Raw genomic sequence first — 19,966 nt, forward strand, 5'->3', positions numbered from 1 at the left:
GTGAGAGGGTGAATGTGAGAGAGTGAATGTGAGAGGGTGAATGTGAGAGAGTGAATGTGAGAGCGGGAATGTGAGAGGGTGAATGTGAGAGGGTGAATGTGAGAGGGTGAATGTGAGAGGGCGAATGTGAGAGAGCGAATGTGAGAGGGTGAATGTGAGAGGGTGAATGTGAGAGAGTGAATGTGAGAGGGTGAATGTGAGAGGGCGAATGTGAGAGAGCGAATGTGAGAGGGTGAATGTGAGAGGGCGAATGTGAGAGAGCGAATGTGAGAGGGCGAATGTGAGAGGGTGAATGTGAGAGGGTGAATGTGAGAGAGTGAATGTGAGAGAGTGAATGTGAGAGGGCGAGTGTGAGAGAGTGAATGTGAGAGGGTGAATGTGAGAGGGTGAATGTGAGAGGGTGAATGTGAGAGAGTGAATGTGAGAGGGTGAATGTGAGAGAGTGAATGTGAGAGCGGGAATGTGAGAGGGTGAATGTGAGAGGGTGAATGTGAGAGGGTGAATGTGAGAGGGCGAATGTGAGAGAGTGAATGTGAGCAAGCGAATGTGAGAGGGTGAATGTGAGAGGGTGAATGTGAGAGGGCGAATGTGAGAGAGCGAATGTGAGAGGGTGAATGTGAGAGGGTGAATGTGAGAGAGTGAATGTGAGAGGGTGAATGTGAGAGGGTGAATGTGAGAGGGCGAATGTGAGAGAGCGAATGTGAGAGGGTGAATGTGAGAGGGTGAATGTGAGAGAGTGAATGTGAGAGATCGAAAGTTAGAGGGCGAATGTGAGAGGGCGAATGTGAGAGGGCGAATGTGAGAGAGTGAATGTGAGAGAGCAAAAGTGAAAGAGGGAATGTGAGAGAGCGAATGTGAAAGAGCGAAAGTTAGAGGGTGAATGTGAGAGGGTGAATGTGAGAGAGTGAATGTGAGAGGGTGAATGTGAGAGAGGGAATGTGAGAGAGGGAATGTGAGAGAGGGAATGTGAGAGGGTGAATTTGAGAGTGAATGTGAGAGGGTGAATGTGAGAGGGTGAATGTGAGAGAGTGAATGTGAGAGAGTGAATGTGAGAGGGTGAATGTGAGAGAGTGAATGTGAGAGGGTGAATGTGAGAGGGTGAATGTGAGAGAGTGAATGTGAGAGGGTGAATGTGAGAGGGTGAATGTGAAAGGGTGAATGTGAGAGGGTTAATGTGAGAGGGTGAATGTGAGAGGGTGAATGTGAGAGGGTGAATGTGAGAGGGTGAATGTGAGAGATCGAAAGTTAGAGGGCGAATGTGAGAGGGCGAATGTGAGAGGGCGAATGTGAGAGAGCGAATGTGAGAGAGCGAATGTGAGAGAGCAAAAGTGAAAGAGGGAATGTGAGAGAGCGAATGTGAAAGAGCGAAAGTTAGAGGGTGAATGTGAGAGAGTGAATGTGAGAGAGTGAATGTGAGAGAGGGAATGTGAGAGAGGGAATGTGAGAGAGGGAATGTGAGAGAGGGAATGTGAGAGAGGGAATGTGAGAGAGGGAATGTGAGAGTGAATGTGAGAGAGTGAATTTGAGAGTGAATGTGAGAGAGTGAATGTGAGAGGGTGAATGTGAGAGAGTGAATGTGAGAGGGTGAATGCGAGAGAGTGAATGTGAGAGGGTGAATGTGAGAGGGTGAATGTGAGAGAGCGAATGTGAGAGGGTGAATGTGAGAGAGCGAATGTGAGAGGGTGAATGTGAGAGGGCGAATGTGAGAGGGCGAATGTGAGAGAGTGAATGTGAGAGAGTGAATGTGAGAGGGTGAATGTGAGAGAGCGAATGTGAGAGAAGAAATGTGAGAGAGGGAATGTGAGAGAGCGAATGTGAGAGAGCGAATGTGAGAGAGCGAAAGTTAGAGGGTGAATGTGAGAGAGGGAATGTGAGAGGGTGAATGCGAGAGGGTGAATGTGAGAGAGTGAATGTGAGTGGGTGAATGTGAGAGAGCGAATGTGAGAGAGGGAATGTGAGAGAGCGAATGTGAGAGGGTGAATGTGAGAGAGCGAATGTGAGAGGGCGAATGTGAGAGAGTGAATGTGAGAGGGTGAATGTGAGAGAGCGAATGTGAGAGAGGGAATGTGAGAGAGGGAATGTGAGAGAGGGAATGTGAGAGAGCGAATGTGAGAGAGCGAATGTGAGAGAGCGAAAGTTAGAGGGTGAATGTGAGAGAGGGAATGTGAGAGGGTGAATGCGAGAGGGTGAATGTGAGAGAGTGAATGTGAGTGGGTGAATGTGAGAGAGCGAATGTGAGAGAGGGAATGTGAGAGAGCGAATGTGAGAGGGTGAATGTGAGAGGGTGAATGTGAGAGGGTGAATGTGAGAGAGCGAATGTGAGAGGGTGAATGTGAGAGAGGGAATGTGAGAGAGCGAATGTGAGAGAGCGAATGTGAGAGGGTGAATGTGAGAGGGTGAATGTGAGAGGGTGAATGTGAGAGAGGGAATGTGAAACCGCGAATGCGAGAGAGCGAATGTGAGAGGGCGAATGTGAGAGAGCGAAAGTGAGAGAGCGAATGTGAGAGAGGGAATGTGAGAGAGGGAATGTGAAACCGCGAATGCGAGAGAGCGAATGTGAGAGGGCGAATGTGAGAGGGCGAATGTGAGAGAGCGAAAGTGAGAGAGCGAATGTGAGAGAGTGAATGTGAGAGAGGGAATGTGAAACCGCGAATGCGAGAGAGCGAATGGGAGAGGGCGAATGTGAGAGGGCGAATGTGAGGGAGCGAATGTGAGGGAGCGAGTGCGAGAGGGCGAATGTGAGAGGGCGAATGTGAGAGAGCGAAAGTGAGAGAGCGAATGTGAGAGAGGGAATGTGAGAGAGGGAATGCGAAAGCGCGAATGCGAGAGAGCGAATGTGAGAGGGCGAATGTGAGAGGGCGAATGTGAGAGGGCGAATGTGAGAGAGTGAATGTGAGAGGGCGAATGTGAGAGGGCGAATGTGAGAGGGTGAATGTGAGAGAGCGAATGTGAGAGAGCGAATGTGAGAGGGCGAATGTGAGAGGGCGAATGTGAGAGGGCGAATGTGAGAGGGTGAATGTGAGAGAGCGAATGTGAGAGAGGGAATGTGAGAGAGTGAATGTGAGAGAGTGAATGTGAGAGGGTGAATGTGAGAGGGCGAATGTGAGAGAGCGAATGTGAGAGAGCGAATGTGAGAGGGTGAATGTGAGAGAGTGAATGTGAGAGAGTGAATGTGAGAGGGTGAATGTGAGAGAGTGAATGTGAGAAAGGGAATGTGAGAGGGCGAATGTGAGAGGGCGAATGTGAGAGAGAGAATGTGAGAGGGCGAATGTGAGAGGGCGAATGTGAGAGAGCGAATGTGAGAGAGCGAATGTGAGAGAGTGAATGTGAGAGGGCGAATGTGAGAGGGCGAATGTGAGAGAGGGAATGTGAGAGGGTGAATGTGAGAGAGCGAATGTGAGAGAGCAAAAGTGAAAGAGCGAATGTGAGAGAGCGAAAGTTAGAGGGTGAATGTGAGAGAGTGAATGTGAGAGGGTGAATGTGAGAGGGCGAATGTGAGAAGGCGAATGTGAGAGAGCGAATGTGAGAGGGCGAATGTGAGAGAGTGAATGTGAGAGGGCGAATGTGAGAGAGCGAATGTGAGAGGGTGAATGTGAGAGGGTGAATGTGAGAGAGTGAGTGTGAGAGATCAAAAGTTAGAGGGCGAATGTGAGAGGGCGAATGTGAGAGACCGAAAGTGAGAGAGTGAATGTGAGAGAGCGAATGTGAGAGAGTGAATGTGAGAGGGCGAATGTGAGAGAGCAAATGTGAGAGAGCAAATGTGAGAGAGCGAAAGTGAGAGAGGGAATGTGAGAGAGGGAATGTGAGAGAGGGAATGCGAAAGCGCGAATGCGAGAGAGCGAATGTGAGAGGGCGAATGTGAGAGAGCGAGTGTGAGAGGGCGAGTGTGAGAGGGCGAGTGTGAGAGGGCGAGTGTGAGAGGGCGAATGTGAAAGGGCGAATGTGAGAGAGTGAATGTGAGAGAGCGAAAGTGAGACAGCGAATGTGAGAGAGGGAATGTGAGAGAGGGAATGCGAAAGCGCGAATGCGAGAGAGCGAATGTGAGAGGGCGAATGTGAGAGGGTGAATGTGAGAGTGAATGAGAGAGAGTGAATGTGAGAGGGCGAATGTGAGAGAGTGAATGTGAGAGGGCGAATGTGAGAGGGCGAATGTGAGAGGGCGAATGTGAGAGGGTGAATATGAGAGAGCGAAAGTGAGAGAGCGAAAGTGAGAGAGCGAATGTGAGAGGGTGAATGTGAGAGGGTGAATGTGAGAGGGTGAATGTGAGAGAGCAAAAGGGAAGAGGGAATGTGAGAGAGTGAATGTGAGAGGGTGAATGTGAGAGGGCGAATGTGAGAGGGCGAATGTCAGAGGGCGAATGTCAGAGGGCGAATGTGAGAGAGGGAATGTGAGAGAGGGAATGTGAGAGAGGGAATGTGAGAGAGGGAATATGAGAGAGGGAATGTGAGAGGGTGAATGTGAGAGAGGGAATGTGAGAGGGTGAATGTGAGAGAGCGAATGTGAGAGGGTGAATGTGAGAGGGTGAATGTGAGAGAGCGAATGTGAGAGGGCGAATGTGAGAGGGTGAATGTGAGAGAGCGAATGTGATAGGGTGAATGTGAGAGAGCGAATGTGAGAGGGCGAATGTGAGAGAGCGAATGTGAGAGCGTGAATGTGAGAGGGTGAATGTGAGAGAGGGAATGTGAGAGGGTGAATGTGAGAGAGTGAATGTGAGAGAGGGAATGTGAGAGAGGGAATATGAGAGAGGGAATGTGAGAGGGTGAATGTGAGAGAGTGAATGTGAGAGAGGGAATGTGAGAGGGTGAATGTGAGAGAGTGAATGTGAGAGAGGGAATGTGAGAGAGGGAATATGAGAGAGGGAATGTGAGAGGGTGAATGTGAGAGAGTGAATGTGAGAGGGCGAATGTGAGAGGGTGAATGTGAGAGGGTGAATGTGAGAGAGCGAATGTGAGAGGGTGAATGTGAGAGGGTGAATGTGAGGGAGTGAATATGAGAGGGTGAATGTGAGAGAGTGAATGTGAGAGAGCGAATGTGAGAGAGCGAATGTGAGAGAGCGAATGTGGGAGGGTGAATGTGAGAGGGTGAATGTGAGGGAGTGAATGTGAGAGGGTGAATGTGAGAGGGTGAATGTGAGAGAGGGAATGTGAGAGAGCGAATGTGAGAGGGCGAATGTGAGGGGGTGAATGTGAGAGAGTGAATGTGGGAGGGTGAATGTGAGAGGGTGAATGTGAGAGGGTGAATGTGGGAGGGTGAATGTGAGAGGGTGAATGTGAGAGGGCGTGAGAGAGCGAAAGTGAGAGGGCGAATGTGAGGGGGTGAATGTGAGAGAGTGAATGTGGGAGGGTGAATGTGAGAGGGTGAATGTGAGAGGGTGAATGTGAGAGGGTGAATGTGAGAGGGTGAATGTGAGAGGGCGTGAGAGAGCGAAAGTGAGAGGGCGAATGTGACACGGCGAATGTGACAGGGCGAATGTGAGAGGGCGTGAGAGAGCGAAAGTGAGAGGGCGAATGTGAGAGGGCGAATGTGAGAGGGCGAATGTGAGAGAGCGAATGTGAGAGGGCGAATGTGAGAGGGCGAATGTGAGAGAGTGAATGTGAGAGAGCGAATGTGAGAGAGTGAATGTGAGAGAGCGAATGTGAGAGAGCAAATGTGAGAAAGGGAATGTGAGAGGGTGAATGTGAGAGAGTGAATGTGAGAGAGCGAATGTGAGAGGGCGAATGTGAGAGGGCGAATGTGAGAGGGTGAATGTGAGAGAGTGAATGTGAGAGGGAATATGAGAGAGGGAATGTGAGAGAGGGAATGTGAGAGGGTGAATGTGAGAGGGTGAATGTGAGAGAGTGAATGTGAGAGGGTGAATGTGAGAGAGGGAATGTGAGAGAGGGAATGTGAGAGAGCGAATGTGAGAGAGTGAATGTGAGAGAGTGAATGTGAGAGAGCGAATGTGAGAGAGCAAATGTGAGAGAGCGAAAGTGAGAGAGGGAATGTGAGAGAGGGAATGTGAGAGAGGGAATGTGAGAGGGCGAATGTGAGAGAGCGAATGTGAGAGAGCAAATGTGAGAGAGCGAAAGTGAGAGAGTGAATGTGAGAGAGCGAATGTGAGAGAGTGAATGTGAGAGGGCGAATGTGAGAGAGCAAATGTGAGAGAGCGAAAGTGAGAGAGCGAATGTGAGAGAGGGAATGTGAGAGAGGGAATGCGAGAGGGCGAATGTGAGAGAGCGAATGTGAGAGAGCAAATGTGAGAGAGCGAAAGTGAGAGAGCGAATGTGAGAGAGTGAATGTGAGAGGGCGAATGTGAGAGAGCAAATGTGAGAGAGCAAATGTGAGAGAGCGAAAGTGAGAGAGCGAATGTGAGAGAGGGAATGTGAGAGAGGGAATCCGAGAGAGCGAATGTGAGAGAGCAAATGTGAGAGAGCGAAAGTGAGAGAGCGAATGTGAGAGAGGGAATGTGAGAGAGGGAATGCGAGAGGGCGAATGTGAGAGAGCGAATGTGAGAGAGCAAATGTGAGAGAGCGAAAGTGAGAGAGTGAATGTGAGAGAGCGAATGTGAGAGGGCGAATGTGAGAGAGCGAATGTGAGAGGGCGAATGTGAGAGAGCAAATGTGAGAGAGCGAAAGTGAGAGAGCGAATGTGAGAGAGGGAATGTGAGAGAGGGAATGCGAGAGAGCGAATGTGAGAGGGCGAATGTGAGAGGGCGAATGTGAGAGAGCGAAAGTGAGAGAGCGAATGTGAGAGAGGGAATGTGAGAGAGGGAATGTGAAAGCGCGAATGCGAGAGAGCGAATGTGAGAGGGCGAATGTGAGAGGGCGAATGTGAGAGGGCGAGTGTGAGAGGGCGAGTGTGAGAGGGCGAATGTGAGAGGGCGAATGTGAGAGAGTGAATGTGAGAGAGCGAAAGTGAGAGAGCGAATGTGAGAGAGGGAATGTGAGAGAGGGAAAGCGAAAGCGCGAATGCGAGAGAGCGAATGTGAGAGTGAATGAGAGAGTGTGAATGTGAGAGGGCGAATGTGAGAGAGTGAATGTGAGAGGGCGAATGTGAGAGGGCGAATGTGAGAGGGTGAATGTGAGAGAGCGAATGTGAGAGAGCGAATGTGAGAGTGAATGTGAGAGGGTGAATGTGAGAGAGTGAATGTGAGAGGGCGAATATGAGAGGGCGAATGTGAGAGGGCGAATGTGAGAGGGTGAATGTGAGAGGGTGAATGTGAGAGGGTGAATGTGAGAGAGCAAAAGGGAAGAGGGAATGTGAGAGAGCGAATGTGTGAGAGCAAAAGTGAGAGGGTGAATGTGAGAGGGTGAATGTGAGAGGGCGAATGTGAGAGGGCGAATGTGAGAGGGCGAATGTGAGAGGGCGAATGTGAGAGAGTGAATGTGAGAGAGGGAATGTGAGAGAGGGAATATGAGAGAGGGAATGTGAGAGAGGGAATGTGAGAGAGGGAATGTCAGAGGGTGAATGTGAGAGAGGGAATGTGAGAGGGTGAATGTGAGAGAGCGAATGTGAGAGGGTGAATGTGAGAGAGCGAATGTGAGAGGGCGAATGTGAGAGGGTGAATGTGAGAGAGCGAATGTGAGAGAGCGAATGTGAGAGGGTGAATGTGAGAGAGGGAATGTGAGAGGGTGAATGTGAGAGAGGGAATGTGAGAGAGGGAATGTGAGAGGGTGAATGTGAGAGAGTGAATGTGAGAGGGCGAATGTGAGAGGGTGAATGTGAGAGGGTGAATGTGAGAGAGCGAATGTGAGAGGGTGAATGTGAGAGAGTGAATGTGAGAGGGTGAATGTGAGAGAGTGAATGTGAGAGAGCGAATGTGAGAGAGTGAATGTGAGAGAGTGAATGTGAGAGAGTGAATGTGAGAGGGTGAATGTGGGAGGGTGAATGTGAGAGGGTGAATGTGAGAGGGTGAATGTGAGAGAGTGAATGTGAGAGGGTGAATGTGAGGGAGTGAATGTGAGAGAGTGAATGTGAGAGGGCGAATGTGGGAGGGTGAATGTGAGAGGGTGAATGTGAGAGAGTGAATGTGAGAGGGTGAATGTGAGGGAGTGAATGTGAGAGGGTGAATGTGAGAGGGTGAATGTGAGAGAGGGAATGTGAGAGAGCGAATGTGAGAGGGCGAATGTGAGAGGGTGAATGTGAGAGGGTGAATGTGGGAGGGTGAATGTGAGAGGGTGAATGTGAGAGGGCGTGAGAGAGCGAAAGTGAGAGGGCGAATGTGAGGGGGTGAATGTGAGAGAGTGAATGTGGGAGGGTGAATGTGAGAGGGTGAATGTGAGAGGGTGAATGTGAGAGGGTGAATGTGAGAGGGTGAATGTGAGAGGGTGAATGTGAGAGGGCGTGAGAGAGCGAAAGTGAGAGGGCGAATGTGACAGGGCGAATGTGAGAGGGCGAATGTGAGAGGGCGAATGTGAGAGGGCGTGAGAGAGCGAAAGTGAGAGGGCGAATGTGAGAGGGCGAATGTGAGAGGGCGAATGTGAGAGAGCGAATGTGAGAGGGCGAATGTGAGAGGGTGAATGTGAGAGGGTGAATGTGAGAGAGGGAATGTGAGAGGGTGAATGTGAGAGGGTGAATGTGAGAGGGTGAATGTGAGAGGGTGAATGTGAGAGGGTGAATGTGAGATAGGAATGTGAGAGGGTGAATGTGAGAGGGTGAATGTGAGAGAGGGAATGTGAGAGGGTGAATGTGAGAGGGTGAATGTGAGAGGGTGAATGTGAGAGAGGGAATGTGAGAGAGTGAATGTGAGAGAGGGAATGTGAGAGAGCGAATGTGAGAGGGTGAATGTGAGAGAGCGAATGTGAGAGGGTGAATGTGAGAGAGGGAATGTGAGAGGGTGAATGTGAGAGGGTGAATGTGAGAGGGTGAATGTGAGAGAGGGAATGTGAGAGAGTGAATGTGAGAGAGGGAATGTGATAGAGCGAATGTGAGAGGGTGAATGTGAGAGAGCGAATGTGAGAGGGTGAATGTGAGGGTGTGAATGTGAGAGGGTGAATGTGAGAGAGCAAAAGGGAAGAGGGAATGTGAGAGAGCGAATGTGTGAGAGCAAAAGTGAAAGAGGGAATGTGAGAGGGTGAATGTGAGAGGGCGAATGTGAGAGGGCGAATGTGAGAGGGCGAATGTGAGAGAGGGAATATGAGAGAGGGAATGTGAGAGAGGGAATGTGAGAGAGGGAATGTGAGAGGGTGAATGTGAGAGAGGGAATGTGAGAGGGTGAATGTGAGAGAGGGAATATGAGAGAGGGAATGTGAGAGAGGGAATGTGAGAGGGTGAATGTGAGAGAGGGAATGTGAGAGGGTGAATGTGAGAGAGCGAATGTGAGAGGGTGAATGTGAGAGAGCGAATGTGAGAGGGCGAATGTGAGAGGGCGAATGTGAGAGGGTGAATGTGAGAGAGCGAATGTGAGAGGGTGAATGTGAGAGAGCGAATGTGAGAGGGTGAATGTGAGAGAGGGAATGTGAGAGGGTGAATGTGAGAGAGGGAATGTGAGAGAGGGAATATGAGAGAGGGAATGTGAGAGGGTGAATGTGAGAGAGTGAATGTGAGAGGGCGAATGTGAGAGGGTGAATGTGAGAGGGTGAATGTGAGAGAGCGAATGTGAGAGGGTGAATGTGAGAGGGTGAATGTGAGGGAGTGAATGTGAGAGGGTGAATGTGAGAGAGTGAATGTGAGAGAGCGAATGTGAGAGAGCGAATGTGAGAGAGCGAATGTGGGAGGGTGAATGTGAGAGAGTGAATGTGAGGGAGTGAATGTGAGAGGGTGAATGTGAGGGAGTGAATGTGAGAGGGTGAATGTGAGAGGGTGAATGTGAGAGAGGGAATGTGAGAGAGCGAATGTGAGAGGGTGAATGTGAGAGGGTGAATGTGGGAGGGTGAATGTGAGAGGGTGAATGTGAGAGGGCGTGAGAGAGCGAAAGTGAGAGGGCGAATGTGAGGGGGTGAATGTGAGAGAGTGAATGTGGGAGGGTGAATGTGAGAGGGTGAATGTGAGAGGGTGAATGTGAGAGGGTGAATGTGAGAGGGCGTGAGAGAGCGAAAGTGAGAGGGCGAATGTGACAGGGCGAATGTGAGAGGGCGAATGTGAGAGGGCGTGAGAGAGCGAAAGTGAGAGGGCGAATGTGAGAGGGCGAATGTGAGAGGGCGAATGTGAGAGAGCGAATGTGAGACGGCGAATGTGAGAGGGTGAATGTGAGAGAGGGAATGTGAGAGGGTGAATGTGAGAGGGTGAATGTGAGAGGGTGAATGTGAGAGGGTGAATGTGAGAGGGTGAATGTGAGAGAGTGAATGTGAGAGGGTGAATGTGAGAGAGGGAATGTGAGAGGGTGAATGTGAGAGGGTGAATGTGAGAGAGGGAATGTGAGAGAGTGAATGTGAGAGAGGGAATGTGAGAGAGTGAATGTGAGAGAGGGAATGTGAGAGGGTGAATGTGAGAGAGTGAATGTGAGAGAGGGAATGTGAGAGGGCGAATGTGAGAGGGCGAATGTGAGAGGGCGAATGTGAGAGGGCGAATGTGAGAGGGCGAATGTGAGAGGGTGAATGTGAGAGGGTGAATGTGAGAGGGCGAATGTGAGAGGGCGAATGTGAGAGGGTGAATGTGAGAGGGTGAATGTGAGAGTGTGAATGTGAGAGGGTGAATGTGAGAGGGTGAGTGTGAGAGGGTGAATGTGAGAGGGTGAATGTGAGAGGGTGAATGTGAGAGAGTGAATGTGAGAGAGGGAATGTGAGAGAGGGAATGTGAGAGGGTGAATGTGAGAGAGGGAATGTGAGAGGGTCAATGTGAGAGAGCGAATGTTCGAGGGGCAATGTGAGAGAGCGAATGTGAAAGGGGGAATGCGAGAGGGGGAATGTGAGAGAGGGTGAATGTGAGAGAGCGAATGTGAGAGGGTGAATGTGAGAGGGCGAATTTGAGAGAGGGTGAATGTCAGAGAGCGAATGTGAGAGGGTGAATGTGAGAGGGTGAATGTGAGAGGGTGAATGTGAGAGGGTGAATGTGAGAGAGTGAATGTGAGAGAGTGAATGTGAGAGAGGGTGAATGTGAGAGGGTGAATGTGAGAGGGCGTGAGAGAGCGAAAGTGAGAGGGCGAATGTGAGAGGGCGAATGTGAGAGGGCGAATGTGAGAGGGCGAATGTGAGAGGGCGAATGTGAGAGAGCGAAAGTGAGAGGGCGAATGTGAGAGGGCGAATGTGAGGGGGTGAATGAGAGAGGGTGAATGTGAGAGGGTGAATGTGAGAGGGTGAATGTGAGAGAGTGAATGTGAGAGTTGAATGTGAGAGAGGGTGAATGTGAGAGGGTGAATGTGAGAGGGCGTGAGAGAGCGAAAGTGAGAGGGCGAATGTGAGAGGGCGAATGTGAGAGGGCGAATGTGAGAGGGCGAATGTGAGAGGGCGAATGTGAGAGGGCGAATGTGAGAGAGCGAAAGTGAGAGGGCGAAAGTGAGAGGGCGAATGTGAGAGGGCGAATGTGAGAGGGCGAATGTGAGAGGGCGAATGTGAGAGGGCGAATGTGAGAGAGCGAAAGTGAGAGGGCGAATGTGAGAGGGCGAATGTGAGAGAGCGAAAGTGAGAGGGCGAATGTGAGAGAGCGAATGTGAGAGGGCGAATGTGAGAGGGCGAATGTGAGAGGGCGAATGTGAGAGGGTGAATGTGAGAGGGTGAATGTGAGAGAATGAATGTGAGAGAGGGAATGTGAGAGGGTGAATGTGAGAGAGGGAATGTGAGAGAGGGAATGTGAGAGAGCGAATGTTCGAGGGGGAATGTGAGAGAGTGAATGCGAGAGGGCGAATGTGAGAGGGCGAATGTGAGAGAGGGAATGCGAGAGGGCGAATGTGAGAGAGTGAATGTGAGAGAGCGAATGTGAGAGGGTGAATGTGAGAGGGTGAATGCGAGAGAGTGAATGTGAGAGGGCGAATGTGAGAGGGTGAATGTGAGAGAGCGAATGTGAAAGGGGGAATGTGAGAGAGGGTGAATGTCAGAGAGCGAATGTGAGAGGGTGAATGTGAGAGGGCGAATGTGAGAGAGCGAATGTGAGAGGGCGAATGTGAGAGGGTGAATGTGAGAGAGTGAATGTGAGAGCGCGAATGTGAGAGAGGGTGAATGTCAGAGAGCGAATGTGACAGGGTGAATGTGAGAGGGCGAATGTGAGAGAGCGAATGTGAGAGGGCGAATGTGAGAGGGCGAATGTGAGAGGGCGAATGTGAGAGAGGGAATGTGAGAGAGTGAATGTGAGAGGGCGAATGCGAGAGGGCGAATGTGAGAGAGTGAATGCGAGAGAGTGAATGTGAGAGGGCGAATGTGAGAGGGCGAATGTGAGAGAGGGAATGTGAGAGAGGGAATGTGAGAGAGTGAATGTGAGAGAGGGAATGTGAGTGGGTGAATGTGAGAGAGTGAATGTGAGAGGGCGAATGTGAGAGGGCGAATGTGAGGGAGTGAATGTGAGAGGGTGAATGTGAGAGAGGGAATGTGAGAGAGCGAATGTGAAAGAGGGAATGTGAGAGAGGGAATGTGAGAGGGCGAATGTGAGAGGGCGAATGTGATAGTGCGAATGTGAGAGGGTGAATGTGAGAGGGCGAATGTGAGAGAGGGAATGTGAGAGAGTGAATGTGAGAGGGTGAATGTGAGAGAGCGAATGTGAGAGGGCGAATGTGAGAGAGTGAATGTGAGAGGGTGAATGTGAGAGAGCGAATGTGAGAGGGCGAATGTGAGAGGGCGAATGTGAGAGGGCGAATGTGAGAGTGCGAATGTGAGAGGGTGAATGTCAGAGAGCGAATGTGAGAGGGCGAACGTGAGAGGGCGAATGTGAGAGGGCGAATGTGAGAGGGCGAATGTGAGAGGGCGAATGTGAGAGGGCGATTGTGAGAGAGCGAATGTGAGAGAGCGAATGTGAGAGGGCGAATGTGAGAGGGTGAATGTGAGAGAGTGAATGTGAGAGAGCGAATGTGAGAGGGCGAATGTGAGAGAGTGAATGTGAGAGAGTGAATGTGAGAGGGCGAATGTGAGAGGGTGATTGTGAGAGGGTGAATGTGAGAGAGCGAAAGTTCGAGGGGGAATGTGAGAGAGTGAATGTGAGAGGGTGAATGTGAGAGGGCGAATGTGAGAGAGCGAATGTGAGAGGGTGAATGTCAGAGAGCGAATGTGAGAGGGTGAATGTGAGAGAGCGAATGTGAGAGAGCGAAAGTTCGAGGGGGAATGTGAGGGAGTGAATGTGAGAGAGTGAATGTGAGAGGGTCAATGTGAGAGGGTGAATGTGAGAGAGCGAATGTGAGAGAGGGAATGTGAGAGAGGGAATGTGAGAGAGGGAATGTGAGAGAGCGAATGTGAGAGAGTGAATCTGAGAGAGTGAATGTGAGAGGGCGAATGTGAGAGGGTGAATGTGAGAGAGGGAATGTGAGAGAGCGAATGTGAGAGGGTGAATGTGAGAAGGCGAATGTCAGTGGGTGAATGCGAGAGAGTGAATGTGAGAGAGTGAATGTGAGAGAGGGAAAGTGAGAGAGGGAAAGAGAGAGGGTGAATGTGAGAGGGTGAATGTGAGAGGGTGAATGTGAGAGAGGGAATGTGAGAGGGGGAATGTGAGAGAGCGAAAGTTCGAGGGGGAATGTGAGAGAGTGAATGCGAGAGAGTGAATGTGAGAGGGCGAATGTGAGAGAGGGAATGCGAGAGAGTGAATGTGAAAGAGGGAATGTGAGAGAGGGGATGTGAGAGGGCGAATGTGATAGAGCGAATGTGAGAGGGTGAATGTGAGAGGGCGAATGTGAGAGAGGGAATGCAAGAGGGCGAATGTGAGAGAGTGAATGTGAGAGAGTGAATGTGAGAGAGTGAATGTGAGAGAGTGAATGTGAGAGAGGGAATGTGAGAGAGGGAATGTGAGAGAGGGAATGTGAAAGAGGGAATGTGAGAGAGGGGATGTGAGAGGGCGAATGTGAGAAGGCGAATGTGAGAGAGGGAATGTGAGAGAGGGAATGTGAGAGAGGGAATGTGAGAGAGGGAATGTGAGTGGGTGAATGTGAGAGAGTGAATGCGAGAGGGTGAATGTGAGAGAGAGAATGTGAGAGGGCGAATGTGAGAGGGCGAATGTGAGGGAGTGAATGTGAGAGGGCGAATGTGAGAGGGTGAATGTGAGAGAGGGAATGTGAGAGAGCGAATGTGAAAGAGGGAATGTGAGAGGGCGAATGTGAAAGAGCAAATGTGAGAGGGTGAATGTGAAAGAGCGAATGTGAAAGGGGGAATGCGAGAGGGGGAATGCGAGAGAGGGTGAATGTCAGAGAGCGAATGTGAGAGAGTGAATGTGAGAGGGTGAATGTGAGAGGGCGAATGTGAGAGAGGGAATGTGAGAGAGTGAATGTGAGAGGGTGAATGTGAGAGAGCGAATGTGAGAGAGGGTGAATGTGAGAGCGCGAATGTGAGAGGGTGAATGTGAGAGAGAGAATGTGAGAGGGCGAATGTGAGAGGGCGAATGTGAGGGAGTGAATGTGAGAGGGCGAATGTGAGAGGGTGAATGTGAGAGAGTGAATGTGAGAGAGTGAATGTGAGAGAGTGAATGTGAGAGAGGGAATGTGAGAGAGGGAATGTGAAAGAGGGAATGTGAGAGAGGGGATGTGAGAGGGCGAATGTGAGAAGGCGAATGTGAGAGAGGGAATGTGAGAGAGGGAATGTGAGAGAGGGAATGTGAGAGAGGGAATGTGAGTGGGTGAATGTGAGAGAGTGAATGCGAGAGGGTGAATGTGAGAGAGAGAATGTGAGAGGGCGAATGTGAGAGGGCGAATGTGAGGGAGTGAATGTGAGAGGGCGAATGTGAGAGGGTGAATGTGAGAGAGGGAATGTGAGAGAGCGAATGTGAAAGAGGGAATGTGAGAGGGCGAATGTGAAAGAGCAAATGTGAGAGGGTGAATGTGAAAGAGCGAATGTGAAAGGGGGAATGCGAGAGGGGGAATGCGAGAGAGGGTGAATGTCAGAGAGCGAATGTGAGAGAGTGAATGTGAGAGGGTGAATGTGAGAGGGCGAATGTGAGAGAGGGAATGTGAGAGAGTGAATGTGAGAGGGTGAATGTGAGAGAGCGAATGTGAGAGAGGGTGAATGTGAGAGCGCGAATGTGAGAGGGCGAATGTGAGAGGGCGAATGTGAGAGAGGGTGAATGTGAGAGCGCGAATGTGAGAGGGCGAATGTGAGAGGGCGAATGTGAGAGTGCGAATGTGAGAGGGTGAATGTCAGAGAGCGAATGTGAGAGAGGGTGAATGTCAGAGAGCGAATGTGAGAGGGCGAACGTGAGAGAGCGAATGTGAGAGGGCGAATGTGAGAGGGCGAATGTGAGAGGGGGAATGTGAGAGAGCGAATGTGAGAGAGCGAATGTGACAGGGTGAATGTGAGAGGGTGAATGTGAGAGAGTGAATGTGAGAGAGCGAATGTAAGAGGGTGATTGTGAGAGAGCGAATGTGAGAGAGTGAATGTGAGAGGGTGAATGTGAGAGCGAATGTAAGAGGGTGATTGTGAGAGAGCGAATGTGAGAGGGCGAATGTGAGAGGGTGAATGTGAGAGAGCAAAAGTTAGAGGGTGAATGTGAGAGAGGCAATGTGAGGGAGGGAATGTGAGAGAACGAAAGTGAAAGAACGAATGTGAGAGGGCGAAAGTGAGAGGGCAAATGTGAGAGGGCAAATGTGAGAGGGCAAATGTGAGAGGGCAAATGTGAGAGGGCGAAAGTTCGAGGGGGAATGTGAGAGAGTGAATGTGAGAGAGCGAAAGTTCGAGGGGGAATGTGAGAGGGAGAATGTGAGAGAGTGAATGTGAGAGGGTGAATGTGAGAGGGTGAATGTGAGAGAGTGAATGTGAGAGAGTGAATGTGAGAGAGTGAATGTGAGAGGGTGAATGTGAGAGGGTCAATGTGAGAGAGTGAATGTGAGTGGGTGAATGTGAGAGAGTGAATGTGAGAGAGTGAATGTGAGAGGGTGAATGTGAGAGGGTCAATGTGAGAGAGTGAATGTGAGAGAGTGAATGTGAGAGAGCGAATGTGAGAGAGCGAAAGTTCGAGGGGGAATGTGAGAGAGTGAATGTGAGAGGGTGAATGTGAGAGGGTGAATGTGAGAGGGCGAATGTGAGAGAGTGAATGTGAGAGGGCGAATGTGAGAGAGCGAAAGTTCGAGGGGGAATGTGAGAGAGTGAATGTGAGAGGGCGAATGTGAGAGGGCGAATGTGAGAGAGCGAATGTGAGAGGGTGAATGTGAGAGAGCGAATGTGAGAGGGTGAATGTGAGAGAGCGAATGTGAGAGAGCGAAGGTTCGAGGGGGAATGTGAGGGAGTGAATGTGAGAGAGTGAATGTGAGAGGGTCAATGTGAGAGGGTGAATGTGAGAGAGCGAATGTGAGAGAGCGAAAGTTCGAGGGGGAATGTGAGAGAGCGAATGTGAGAGAGTGAATGTGATAGGGCGAATGTGAGAGGGTGAATGTGACAGAGGGAATGTGAGAGAGGGAATGTGAGAGAGTGAATGTGAGAGAGTGAATGTGAGAGGGCGAATGTGAGAGAGCGAATGTGAGAGGGTGAATGTGAGAGAGGGAATGTGAGAGGGTCAATGTGAGAGGGTCAATGTGAGAGAGCGAAAGTTCGAGGGGGAATGTGAGAGGGCGAATGTGAGAGAGCGAATGTGAGAGGGTGAATGTGAGAGAGGGAATGTGAGAGGGTGAATGTGAGAGGGTGAATGTGAGAGAGGGAATGTGAGAGAGGGAATGTGAGAGAGGGAATGTGAGAGAGGGAATGTGAGAGAGCGAAAGTTCGAGGGGGAATGTGAGAGAGTGAATGCGAGAGAGTGAATGTGAGAGGGCGAATGTGAGAGAGGGAATGCGAGAGGGCGAATGTGAGAGAGTGAATGTGAGAGGGTGAATGTGAGAGAGTGAATGTGAGAGGGTGAATGTGAGAGAGGGAATGTGAGAGAGGGAATGTGAAAGAGGGAATGTGAGAGAGGGGATGTGAGAGGGCGAATGTGATAGAGCGAATGTGAGAGGGTGAATGTGAGAGGGTGAATGTGAGAGGGTGAATGTGAGAGAGTGAATGTGAGAGGGTGAATGTGAGAGAGGGAATGTGAGAGAGGGAATGTGAAAGAGGGAATGTGAGAGAGGGGATGTGAGAGGGCGAATGTGATAGAGCGAATGTGAGAGGGTGAATGTGAGAGAGCGAATGTGAAAGGGGGAATGCGAGAGGGGGAATGTGAGAGAGTGAATGTGAGAGGGCGAATGTGAGAGAGGGTGAATGTCAGAGAGCGAATGTGAGAGGATGAATGTGAGAGGGCGAATGTGAGAGGGCGAATGTGAGAGAGGGAATGTGAGAGAGTGAATGTGAGAGGGCGAATGTGAGAGGGTGAATGCGAGAGGGCGAATGTGAGAGAGTGAATGTGAGAGGGCGAATGTGAGAGGGCGAATGTGAGAGAGGGAATGTGAGAGAGGGAATGTGAGAGAGGGAATGTGAGAGAGTGAATGTGAGAGAGGGAATGTGAGTGGGTGAATGTGAGAGAGTGCATGCGAGAGGGTGAATGTGAGAGAGAGAATGTGAGAGGGTGAATGTGAGAGGGCGAATGTGAGAGGGCAAATGTGAGAGAGGGAATGTGAGAGAGCGAATGTGAAAGAGGGAATGTGAGAGAGGGAATGTGAGAGGGCGAATGTGATAGAGCGAATGTGAGAGGGTGAATGTGAGAGAGGGTGAATGTCAGAGAGCGAATGTGAGAGAGTGAATGTGAGAGAGTGAATGTGAGAGAGTGAATGTGAGAGGGTGAATGTGAGAGGGCGAATGTGAGAGGGCGAATGTGAGAGGGTCAATGTGAGAGGGTGAATGTGAGAGGGCGAATGTGAGCGGGCGAATGTGAGAGAGTGAATGTGAGAGGGTGAATGTGAGAGAGCGAATGTGAGAGAGTGAATGTGAGAGAGTGAATGTGAGAGGGTGAATGTGAGAGAGTGAATGTGAGCGGGCGAATGTGAGAGAGTGAATGTGAGAGAGTGAATGTGAGAGGGTGAATGTGAGAGGGCGAATGTGAGCGGGCGAATGTGAGAGAGTGAATGTGAGAGGGCGAATGTGAGAGAGTGAATGTGAGAGAGTGAATGTGAGAGAGTGAATGTGAGAGGGTGAATCTGAGAGGGCGAATGTGAGAGAGGGTGAATGTCAGAGAGCGAATGTGAGAGGGTGAATGTGAGAGAGTGAATGTGAGAGGGGGAATGTGAGAGAGTGAATGTGAGTGGGTGAATGTGAGAGGGGGAATGTGAGAGGGGGAATGTGAGAGAGTGAATGTGAGAGGGGGAAAGTGAGAAGGCGAATGTGAGTGGGCGAATGTGAGAGGGGGAATGTGAGAGGGGGAATGTGAGAGAGTGAATGTGAGAGGGTGAATGTGAGAGAGTGAATGTGAGAGGGGGAATGTGAGAGAGTGAATGTGAGTGGGCGAATGTGAGAGGGGGAATGTGAGAGGGGGAATGTGAGAGGGGGAATGTGAGAGAGTGAATGTGAGAGAGTGAATGTGAGAGGGGGAATGTGAGAGGGCGAATGTGAGTGGGCGAATGTGAGAGGGGGAATGTGAGAGGGGGAATGTGAGAGGGGGAATGTGAGAGAGTGAATGTGAGAGGGGGAATGTGAGAGGGGGAATGTGAGAGGGGGAATGTGAGAGGGTGAATGTGAGTGGGCGAATGTGAGAGGGGGAATGTGAGAGGGGGAATGTGAGAGGGGGAATGTGAGAGGGGGAATGTGAGAGAGCGAATGTGAGAGGGCGAATGTGAGTGGGCAAATGTGAGAGGGGGAATGTGAGAGGGGGAATGTGAGATGGTGAATGTGAGAGGGCGAATGTGAGAGGGTGAATGTGAGAGGGCGAATGTGACAGGGTGAATGTGAGAGAGCGAATGTGAGTGGGCGAATGTGAGAGAGCGAATGTGAGAGAGTGAATGTGAGAGAGTGAATGTGAGAGGGCGAATGTGAGAGAGCGAATGTGAGAGCGAAAGTTCGAGGGGGAATGTGAGAGAGTGAATGTGAGAGGGTCAATGTGTGAGGGTGAATGTGAGTGAGGGAATGTGAGAGAGCGAATGTGAGAGAGGGAATGTGAGAGAGTGAATGTGAGAGAGCGAAAGTTCGAGGGGGAATGTGAGAGAGTGAATGTGAGAGAGCGAATGTGAGATGGTGAATGTGAGAAGGCGAATGTCAGTGGGTGAATGTGAGAGGGTGAATGTGAGAGAGTGAATGTGAGAGAGGGAATGTGAGAGAGGGAATGTGAGAGAGGGAATGTGAGAGAGGGAATGTGAGAGGGTGAATGTGAGAGGGTGAATGTGAGAGGGTGAATGTGAGAGGGTGAATGTGAGAGAGTGAATGTGAGAGGGTCAATGTGAGAGAGTGAATGTGAGAGGGCGAATGTGAGAGAGTGAATGTGAGAGAGTGAATGTGAGAGGGCGAATGTGAGAGGGCGAATGTGAGAGGGTCAATGTGAGAGGGTCAATGTGAGAGGGCGAATGTGAGAGGGCGAATGTGAGCGGGCGAATGTGAGAGGGTCAATGTGAGAGGGTGAATGTGAGAGAGTGAATGTGAGAGAGTGAATGTGAGAGGGCGAATGTGAGAGAGTGAATGTGAGAGAGTGAATGTGAGAGAGTGAATGTGAGAGGGTGAATGTGAGAGGGCGAATGTGAGAGAGTGAATGTGAGAGAGTGAATGTGAGAGAGTGAATGTGAGAGGGTGAATGTGAGAGAGGGTGAATGTCAGAGAGCGAATGTGAGAGGGTGAATGTGAGAGAGTGAATGTGAGAGAGTGAATGTGAGAGGGGGAATGTGAGAGGGGGAATGTGAGAGAGTGAATGTGAGAGAGGGAATGTGAGAGGGCGAATGTGAGTGGGCGAATGTGAGAGGGGGAATGTGAGAGGGGGAATGTGAGAGGGGGAATGTGAGAGAGTGAATGTGAGAGAGCGAAAGTTAGAGGGTGAATGTGAGAGAGACAATGTGAGGGAGGGAATGTGAGAGGGTGAATGTGAGAGAGTGAAAGTGAGAGAG

Source organism: Heptranchias perlo, chromosome 20, assembly GCF_035084215.1.
Source record: "Heptranchias perlo isolate sHepPer1 chromosome 20, sHepPer1.hap1, whole genome shotgun sequence".
Classification (NCBI taxonomy): Eukaryota; Metazoa; Chordata; class Chondrichthyes; order Hexanchiformes; family Hexanchidae; genus Heptranchias; species Heptranchias perlo.